This window comes from Meriones unguiculatus, chromosome 21, assembly GCF_030254825.1.
Source record: "Meriones unguiculatus strain TT.TT164.6M chromosome 21, Bangor_MerUng_6.1, whole genome shotgun sequence".
NCBI classification, from domain to species: Eukaryota; Metazoa; Chordata; class Mammalia; order Rodentia; family Muridae; genus Meriones; species Meriones unguiculatus.
Genome location: NC_083368.1, coordinates 33,763,646 through 33,772,559, shown reverse-complemented (window position 1 = coordinate 33,772,559; position 8,914 = coordinate 33,763,646). Strand labels below are relative to the sequence as shown.

The 8,914-nt window shown below is 42.4% G+C and overlaps 1 pseudogene; it reads left to right on the top strand.

The window, feature by feature from the left end:
- The first annotated feature begins 6,152 nt into the window (after positions 1 to 6,152).
- Positions 6,153 to 7,122, top strand: LOC110558376 (general transcription factor 3C polypeptide 3-like; annotated as a pseudogene).
- The last annotated feature ends 1,792 nt before the right edge of the window (positions 7,123 to 8,914 follow it).

Below are 8,914 nucleotides of genomic sequence, written 5' to 3'. Positions count from 1 at the left end.
AAGCTGAAATCTTATCCCAGGCCCTGAGCTGAATAGCAATAAGGACCCAGACCACCCCTCTGCCACAAACACTGCGCCTGACGAGAGTGATGCTACTACCTTCAGAACTTTTTTTTTAATTGTCCATTTTAGTATTTGTGAGTTTTTTTAATCCACTCTTCTCTGATAATTTTACCACCCTCTATACTCTGGCTCTTCTCCATGTAGCCCTAGGGCACCTGAATTCACCAAGCCCATATTTAATCACAGGAGACCATGGAGGACTGGACAAAAGCTGAATGCTGGGCTTGGAGTTCAGCGACGTGAGCATACATCCAGTATTTGCTATTAACTGCCTGGGTGGCCTTAGCAAGTCACCTAAGTGCTCCAGACTTCAGCACCCTCTGGGAGACAGCTAGAAAATGCATGCTTCCCCCTGACTCCCTCACAGCACACCTCCACTTCAATAACTCCTCATACCTAAGGCCTCCTGGAAGCCTACACACCTACGGGAGGACAGCTTTCGCCTTGTTTCAGTGTGTTTTCTACTTGTTTGCCAAACAACTACTCAAATACTTCATGCTGGTTCCATGTAACTTAGCTTAAGTCCAGCAGAAAGGATTTCTGTCTTGTCTGAATTATAGTTACAAAGACACTAACCTAACTGCAGTTAGAACTATTTTCGATGTATTTAAAATATTACATATGTAAATTTTCCCAGGCCATACAAATATAACATACAATATAAAATTTATATTGCACAGGTTTTATATACCTTCTGAAATTATCTAGTGGGGCCAGGCAGAGCAACGTATGACTTTAATCCCAGCATACAGGAGGGCAGAGGCAGGAGGCTCTCTGTGAGCTTGAAGCCATTCTGGTCTCCATGAGAGTTTCAGGACAGCCAGAATTACACAGAAAGACCCTGTCTCAATAAAAATATGACAATTATTATTATTATTATTATTATTAATCCAGCATGGTTTTGTTTTCTTAAAAAACAAAGGCAGGAGATAACAAGGAGTAGTAACTGTAAGCCATTTTACTCCTCATTCTCTTTAGAGCAACCTCTGATTTTTATCTCTATGTACGTGTTTGCTTATGTGCGCATATAAACACAATATGCACACCACATACCATATACACCTACACTATCGACTGTATATCAACAACCTGAGGTATCGTGCTCATGGAAAGGCAAAAGTGATTTCCATGTGAGACCCTGAAGGACCGCTCAGCTTCTCTAAGTCTGTACGGCTCTTTTCTCCACCGATCCTGAGTTTCTTCCTCGTTGTTCTTTAGAGCAGAGCTGATTCCCTCTAGACACAGAACTCAGGGTTTCCAGGAAACTCCCTGAGGGTCCGAGCAGGAGCTGTGAGATAGCACTTACCTATGACTTGGGTCTAAATCCTTGCATTATCAGATACCTACAGCCAGGGTGAGAACCAGCTAACCACCATGACAAGCAGAAAGTGGCCATAATTGTCAGTGACCACAAGCCACGCCCACCTGTGGACCAATAGCCAGCCTCTCCCTTGAGCCCCACCACCAGGCCAGTGAGTGCAGAAGGGAGGAGGCCGCCTTTGAAGATGAAGAGGCTTCATCTAGACCAACCTTCCTGACGCTGCGACACTTTAATACTGTTCCTCACGTCGTGGTGACCCCCAATGATAAAATTATATCATTGCTACTTCATAACTATAATGTTGCTACAGTTATGAGTCATAATGTAAATATCTGATATGCAGGATGTCTGATATGCAACCCCCAGAAACCTTTGTTCTGCGAAGAGGCTGTCCATGGCTTTGCTACTGCTTAAACGAACTGTGGATATGCTACAGACTGAACCTTGGAGGATGCGTGTGTTTGTTTTCTCCAGCTGCACGCCCTAAACTGTGTCCCAGGCCTGGGTCATGCCGGACCACTCTGCAGCACAGGGGCAGTCATCCCGTGCCCAGCAGCGTCCTGCCGCAGTCACTCTTCCTCACAGGGTGAAACCACTCTTTACAGAGTTCACCACCCACTCGTGATCACCCTTAGGAAACAGTCAAGGTCTTCAGCATTATCCATCCAATAGTCTCCACGGTCGTGACCCCCTCCACTCTCGTTTCTGCCCTTGTGTTAGGAACTCCACAGCACGAAGCTTTTCACATTTATCTCCACAGAAAGTGCAGCTACAAGCCCTGGCATTCATCTACTTGTTCACTCGGTTAATTCACATTCAACCTATTTAGTAGACGGACAAAACCTTACAAAAACCTTCAAAATGCCATTCGTAGAAGGCTAATAGAGAAAATAGTGTTTGTTCATTTGCAACATTTTTACTGCTAATAATATCCAACTTTTTAACATTAGAATAATTTAATCCTTAACTTTTATTTATTTGTTGTTTGTATAGAGTTTTTGAAATAATGCACTTTTTATATATTTTTTTTAATTTTGCATGCATTGGTGTTTTGCCTAAATGTATGTCTATATGAGGATGTCGGATCCCATGAAACTGGAGTTACAGTTTTGATCTAACATGTGGGTGCTAGGAATTGAACCCAGATCCTCTGGAAGAGCAGACAGTGCTCTTAACTGCTGAGCCATCTCTCCAGCCCCGAAATAATGCACATTTGATTTAGAAGGATGATTTATTTGTCGCATATGGGATAACACTTTTCTTCCCATTGCATTGCCTCCCTTTTTGTTTCTTTAGTGTTTGTTTGTTTGTTTGTTTGTTTGTTTGTTTGTTTGTTTTGAGATAGGGTCTCTCAGCAGAGACCACACTGGCCTTGAACTCACAGAGATCCTTGCCTCTGCCTCCTGAGTGCTGGGGTTAAGAACATGTGCCACCATGCTCAGTTTCTTAATACCGCAGGCTCTCTCTGATTGATACGGGAAGAAAAGATTTCGAAGTAGAAGCTACAATAGTCAGAACTAGAGGCTATGAAGGGAAGAGAGAGGAGATATAGAGCGAGGCAGATACAAGGTACCAGACACAGCTGGAGGGAAGGAAGGAGTCACAAAGCTCTGCTGTGAAGGCCCCCAACAACCCATTATATATTTATGAAGAGCCAGATGGGAGTAATCTAAAGGCTACGAACATAGAAACAAGGGAATCCGTCACCTTGATTTTACTACACTGCTCCTGTGTGTACAAGTATGAAAACATTACATTACACCACACGCTTGTTTACAGTTATTAAACAGAAAACTTAAGTTAAAAAGCAACTTAATGACTTCAAACAAAATCATTTGCTAGTTTCTAACACATAGATATACAGTGATTACAAGAACACAACTCCAGCCTGTTAGCTGTGAGGTCCCTCTCAACCAAGAGTAGGTGTGCAATGAAACACTGCTGAGTAGGATGGCCAGATTCAAGTGATGACATCACAAATTGGCTTCTTGAGAGCTCTATCTTCCTTCCACATGTGACAGTTTCAAAAGCATCAAATGAATAATGGAAGAAGAAGAAACCTTCCCCAGTATTCATTTAATATCTCTCTCTCTCTCTCTCTCTCTCTCTCTCTCTCTCTCTCTCTCTCTGTCTCTCAGTGGCCTGTAATGGTTGCTGTTTGTTTGCAGCATGTCCTTGGGTCAGAACTCTTAAAGCCATCATCTGAGAACACTTATGCTCCTCAGCACCCGCTTGGTTAGCCTAACAGAATATTTAGGGACATTTCTACCCCAAGGGCTATCAGGCCATAACTGGCATCCAGACCAGAATAAGAAGGGAGGAAGTGACTGGCCACTGGCTTCAGGCTCCTGACATACAATCCATTACATGTTTTACTCAATTGACGTATATAGTCCAATAGGGTCAATACGTTCGCAGATAGAAGCCACTATACAGTACAGCCACTATGGAAATCAGTGTGAAGATTTCTCTAAAAGCTAAACAAAGATCTACAGTATGACCCAGCTGCGCCACTCCTTAGCATATGTCCAAAGGACTCAACGTCCTACTCCATGGACATTTTTTCAGCTGTGATTATCGCCACTCTACTCACAATAGCGTGGAAATGGAAACAACCAACTTGTCTTTCAACCGATGACTAGATGATTAAAGCACGGTATATATACACTATGGATTCTATTCAACTGTAAGGAAAAATAAGATCACAAAATTTTCAGGTAAACAATGGAACCAGAAAATATTTTTCTCAGCGAGGTAACCAAGATTCGGATAAATGCCACATCTCTCTTGTTTGTGAATCTGGATTCTTAGAAATAGTATATAGTATAGTAACCACAATAGTAACCACACAAACCAAAAAAAGCAACCAGGGATTATAGGATGCAAGAGGGGAAGGGGACAGTAGGACTCAGGGGCTATGTGGTAACATGGAAAAATGAGGGGTGTCATTTCACTGGGAAGAGAGAAGGAAGGTCAATATAAAGAAAGAGGGGACAATATAAAGGAAGAGGGACAGATAACACTGTAAGGGTTTGAAAAGGCCTTAGGGAAACATATTACTTTATATCTACTTCAATGCAACAGCGCATACTCACATCCGATATGGCACTTCCTTCTCACAAGTCCTGTGTCCAAAGTCTGTGGTCTCTTCAAGATATCCCCTGGGGTAAAACAGTGGCCCTAAAATCTTGGGGTTAGCTAACAGCTGCCAAATTAGACACAAGGCACACTTGATAAAGGGGAATTCATGCCAGCTGTGTTGTCTAATTTTTTTTTTTGTCCACTTGACACAAAGAAGGGTCATCTGGAAAGAAACAATGTCAACTGAAAAAAAAAAACAAAACAAAAAAAAAAAAACGCCTTTATAAGACTGGTCTGGTGAAAACCCAGTGGGGCATTTTCTTGGTCAGTGTTTGATGTGGGAAGACCTACATACAGCAGTGCCCCTCCTGGGCAAGTATTCTTAGGTTGTTAAGAAAGCAATGGAGAGCAAGTCATTAAGCAGCATCCTTCCATGCTCTCTCCTTCAGGTCCTGCTTTGAATTCCTGCCCCGACTTCCCTTCATAATGGTTTGCGGTTGTGATTGAGGTGTGTAAGCCAAATAAGCCCTTCCATCCTCAAGTTGCTTTTGGTCATGTTGCTTATTGCATTAATAAAAATTAATTAGTACACCAGCCAGATGTCCACTGTAGTTGGTGAGTTCACGGACCCTAGGGCAGAACCTACTCCCACTTCTCTAAACTAGTATAAAGTCTCGCTACGTCCTAATTCTCATACCTACAAATAACTATAGCTCCCACTCTTCATCAAAGAAGCCAATCTCTTTCAACAAATAGATAACATTTTGACCAGATCCACAACTGGTCAAAATGAAAACGACAACCAACAGAGGGGTATTCAACGCCAACTGATATATCTACAACATAATCCCAACACCTAAGGCTCAGGGAACATCACCTACCAGGAGACAGAAAAACTTTAAGAGCCAGAGGCTGAGACATCTGTTATGAGTCAATGTCTTCTATGTATGACAAGAAAGCTGTACCCATGAAATGCCAAAATTATGATTGCCTAAACAGTACCAGAACAATGACAATACAATTGATATTACAACATGGATGAGGGAATCTCCCAAAGCCCTATCCCCAGATGACGAACTATAGACTTGTAATTGTTACAGAAAGAGAAAAAGAGGAAGAAGACAAGAAAGAGGGAGAAGGAGAGAGAGAAAGACAGTCTTCTCCAGGAAAGATATCCCAGTTAAATTACCCAATCTCAAGTGGTCAACTCTAAACACACACACACACACACACACACGCACACACACACATAAAAGCAAGACCAAATGGACCCAGCAAGCTGTATTTATATAACATGTGTGTGTGCCTGTGTGTATGTATGTATGCGTGTAATAATAATTTGAAAAGAGGTCATGAATTTAAGATGGAATTGGGATACACAGGTAGAATTGTGGGGGAGAAGAATGAGGGAAATGATGTAACTACAGTACTAACATATAAAATTCTCAAAAAATAATTAAAATAAAATAAACATTGTGCACCCATGTAGTGGGGTGGGAGGTGTCCTTGGAGGGAGGAGAGAAATGCACCAAGAAAGTCAGAAGAATCACACAATTCAAAGCCAGGTATGTGGGAGGGTAGGCTTAGTGTTTCGGTTCATCTTTTAGAGGTAACCATAAAGGGAAAAATCCTGATGGAGAGTTGAAAGACATGAAGGAGGATGTGGCCCCACTTTAGCCCTGAAGACATGTTGGGGTTCAGCCCACAACTTATCAGACTACCTGGAAAGGAAACTCTTTGAAGACTTTGAAAGGCAGAGAGAAGAGAGAAATACGCAAGAAAAGAAATGGGGGGAAAGGGGAGGAAAATTATCACCCAAAGAAAACCCAAAGGATTCTGACATCCCATCATCAGTGGGAAGTGGCTCTGTCAAACCCCAGGACAAAGATGCCAATGAAGGAGAAATATCAGATGGAATAAGTCAGTTCACAAAGTCTTTGCTTCCATGGTTGGAGAGAAGATGATGGATGGGGGAGGAGGAAACACCTGAGCAACCTACTGATTATCAACCATGAAACAAACAGAGATGAAAGAGAAGAGGCCTCAGGGTACGCTTCCCAGAACCCTGAAATGTCTCATAGGTGAAGACGATAATCATTTTGCTCAAGGAGAACAAGAAGAGGTGATGTTGATGTGCATGAAACCATTCTCTACACTTGCCATGATACACAAGGATCAAGGTGGTATGGAGGTATCAATGCAGTGTGAGTTGATCTCTACACATTTAAGTCCCAGTGAGACAGAAGAATGGGCTGCGTTGGCAGAAATGTCACTGGAACAAGATAACATTTAGCAGGATTTTGTTGTGGTTATACAAAAGCTTTTAAATATGAATCTATTAATAATGTCTGTTACCTGTGGGAGAGATAGGTGATCATGAAATGGCCATAGGTGGCTATGGGCCTATTTGAAATCTTTTGCCTCCATCTAATAGAGAACATTTTAAACAGTTGGCTAGAGACATGGTAAAGAGTTACTCTGACACCAACAATAGTACTTCAACCATAAACATAACTGTAGAAATTTTCTCAAAACGTCGAGGCTTAGTCTTCTTGGAAAAAAAAAATGGTAACATAGCAGCTGAATTATGTATTCCCACCAAGCAGTATGACAAAGCTTTGGAGGTAATTATAGATTTTTCTGTAGTTATTCTAGAAAAAAAAAAGAAGGAAAAAGAAGAGGAGGGGGAGGAAGAGGAGGAGAAACAGTTGTAGTCATAGAAGTATTGAGGGGGAGAGAAACGGCAAACTTCTCCTTAAGACCTTTAGCTGGACAGGTGCAGAGAACAAAGAGAAACAGAAAAAAAAAAAACGTGCCAACTAACAACCTCTTGTTTCTATCTAAGTTTTATTGCTCATTTTTATGGCTCTGAATGGCTACACGGCTTCTGTTGAAAGGGTCTACGTATTAGGATAGCTATGACAGTTGACAAAAATGTCAAACACAAGAGACAAATACTGTTAGCAGTAGCAAGTCTTCACGCTTTTATTGGGAAGTTAAAGTAATCAGCGTAATCTTCACCCCTAGAGACTCGTCGACATCCATGTCTTCTCTTTCCCCGCTTACTTCGTCAAGTGGTACACACGTTTTTCAGAGAAAGCATCAAGAGAACATTTTCTCACCGCGAGGGGGAAAGTACATCCTTCAGTTTGGAGATTCAGAAAGCATTTGGAGTCAAAGAAAAGATGAATCCTCTGTAGAAAAAAATCAGACCCTTCAGAGTTGAGGTTTTCAGAACCCCAGAAGGTGAGTGGCTTGGTGGGAGTGACAAGTGGCTGAAGAGTGTGTTTTCCCGCTTCAGGAAAGTGGGAAAGGTCCCTGGACGTGAGACATGGGTCAAAAGTGGAAGAAAGCAGAGTGACCAAGCTAGTCACTGATCCTGACACCAGGGCCTGCACTGAGCGACATGAAAGACAACGGTCCGCACAGGCTCATCTCTGCCACACACAAACACACTCACTCACTCACACACTATCACATGCATACACACACCCAAGCACACTAACACATATCAGTATGTTCTCACGGTAGCACATGCCCACACTCAAACACTCCCACTCACTGCCACGCAGATGCCAGCAAAGACTTGCGCTCAGTCACATTCGCATTTCTTTTTCTTTTGTTTGTTTGTGGTTTGTTTTGTTTGTTTTGTTTTGTTTTTCGAGAGACAGCGTTTCCCTGTGAAGCCCTGGCTATCCTGGACTCACTTTGTAGACCAGGCTGGTCTCAAACTCACAGAGATCCTCCTGCCTCTGCCTTCCTGACTGCTGGAATTACAGGTGTGCATCACGATGCCAGGCTCTCACTCATATTTCAACGTTTTTACATTCTTACATGCTAACAGGCACACACATACTAACATTAACACACTCCCTTCCAACAGTCACACTCACACACTCCAACACATACAACCTCTCTCTCACACTCAGATGTACTCGTGAACTCAGAACACTCACAAAGCACCTGCAAGGACACACACAAAACACGTTTACACAGGCCCACACATACACTCATAAAACACATTCACACAGGCACACACATATATCCTCACCGTACACATTTTCACAAGCATGTATACATGTCCACATACTCACACAAACTTATGTAGGACACACGTGTGCACACATGGTATTCCTAGTCTATGTTCCTACTGCCAAGCTGGTCTTTTGCTGTCATTTACATGTCATAGAAACTACTGCCTTGGCACACTTTCACTTGTTTTACAGGCTGGGACCCCTTTTCTCCCACCTGTCCTGTTTGTGGTGTTCTCTCTGTGTCTCTCTGTCTCTGTCTTTCTCTGTCTCTCTCCCTCCTTTCTGGCCCCCTCCTGTATTTCTAAAGCTCTTACCTGACACTATTTAGTCTTGATATCTACGTTCACAGTCATGCTTTTCTTGTTCCTGCTTTTGTGGTTTCAGTGTTTTCTTCGCTGCTGTGTCTCTAGAGTTA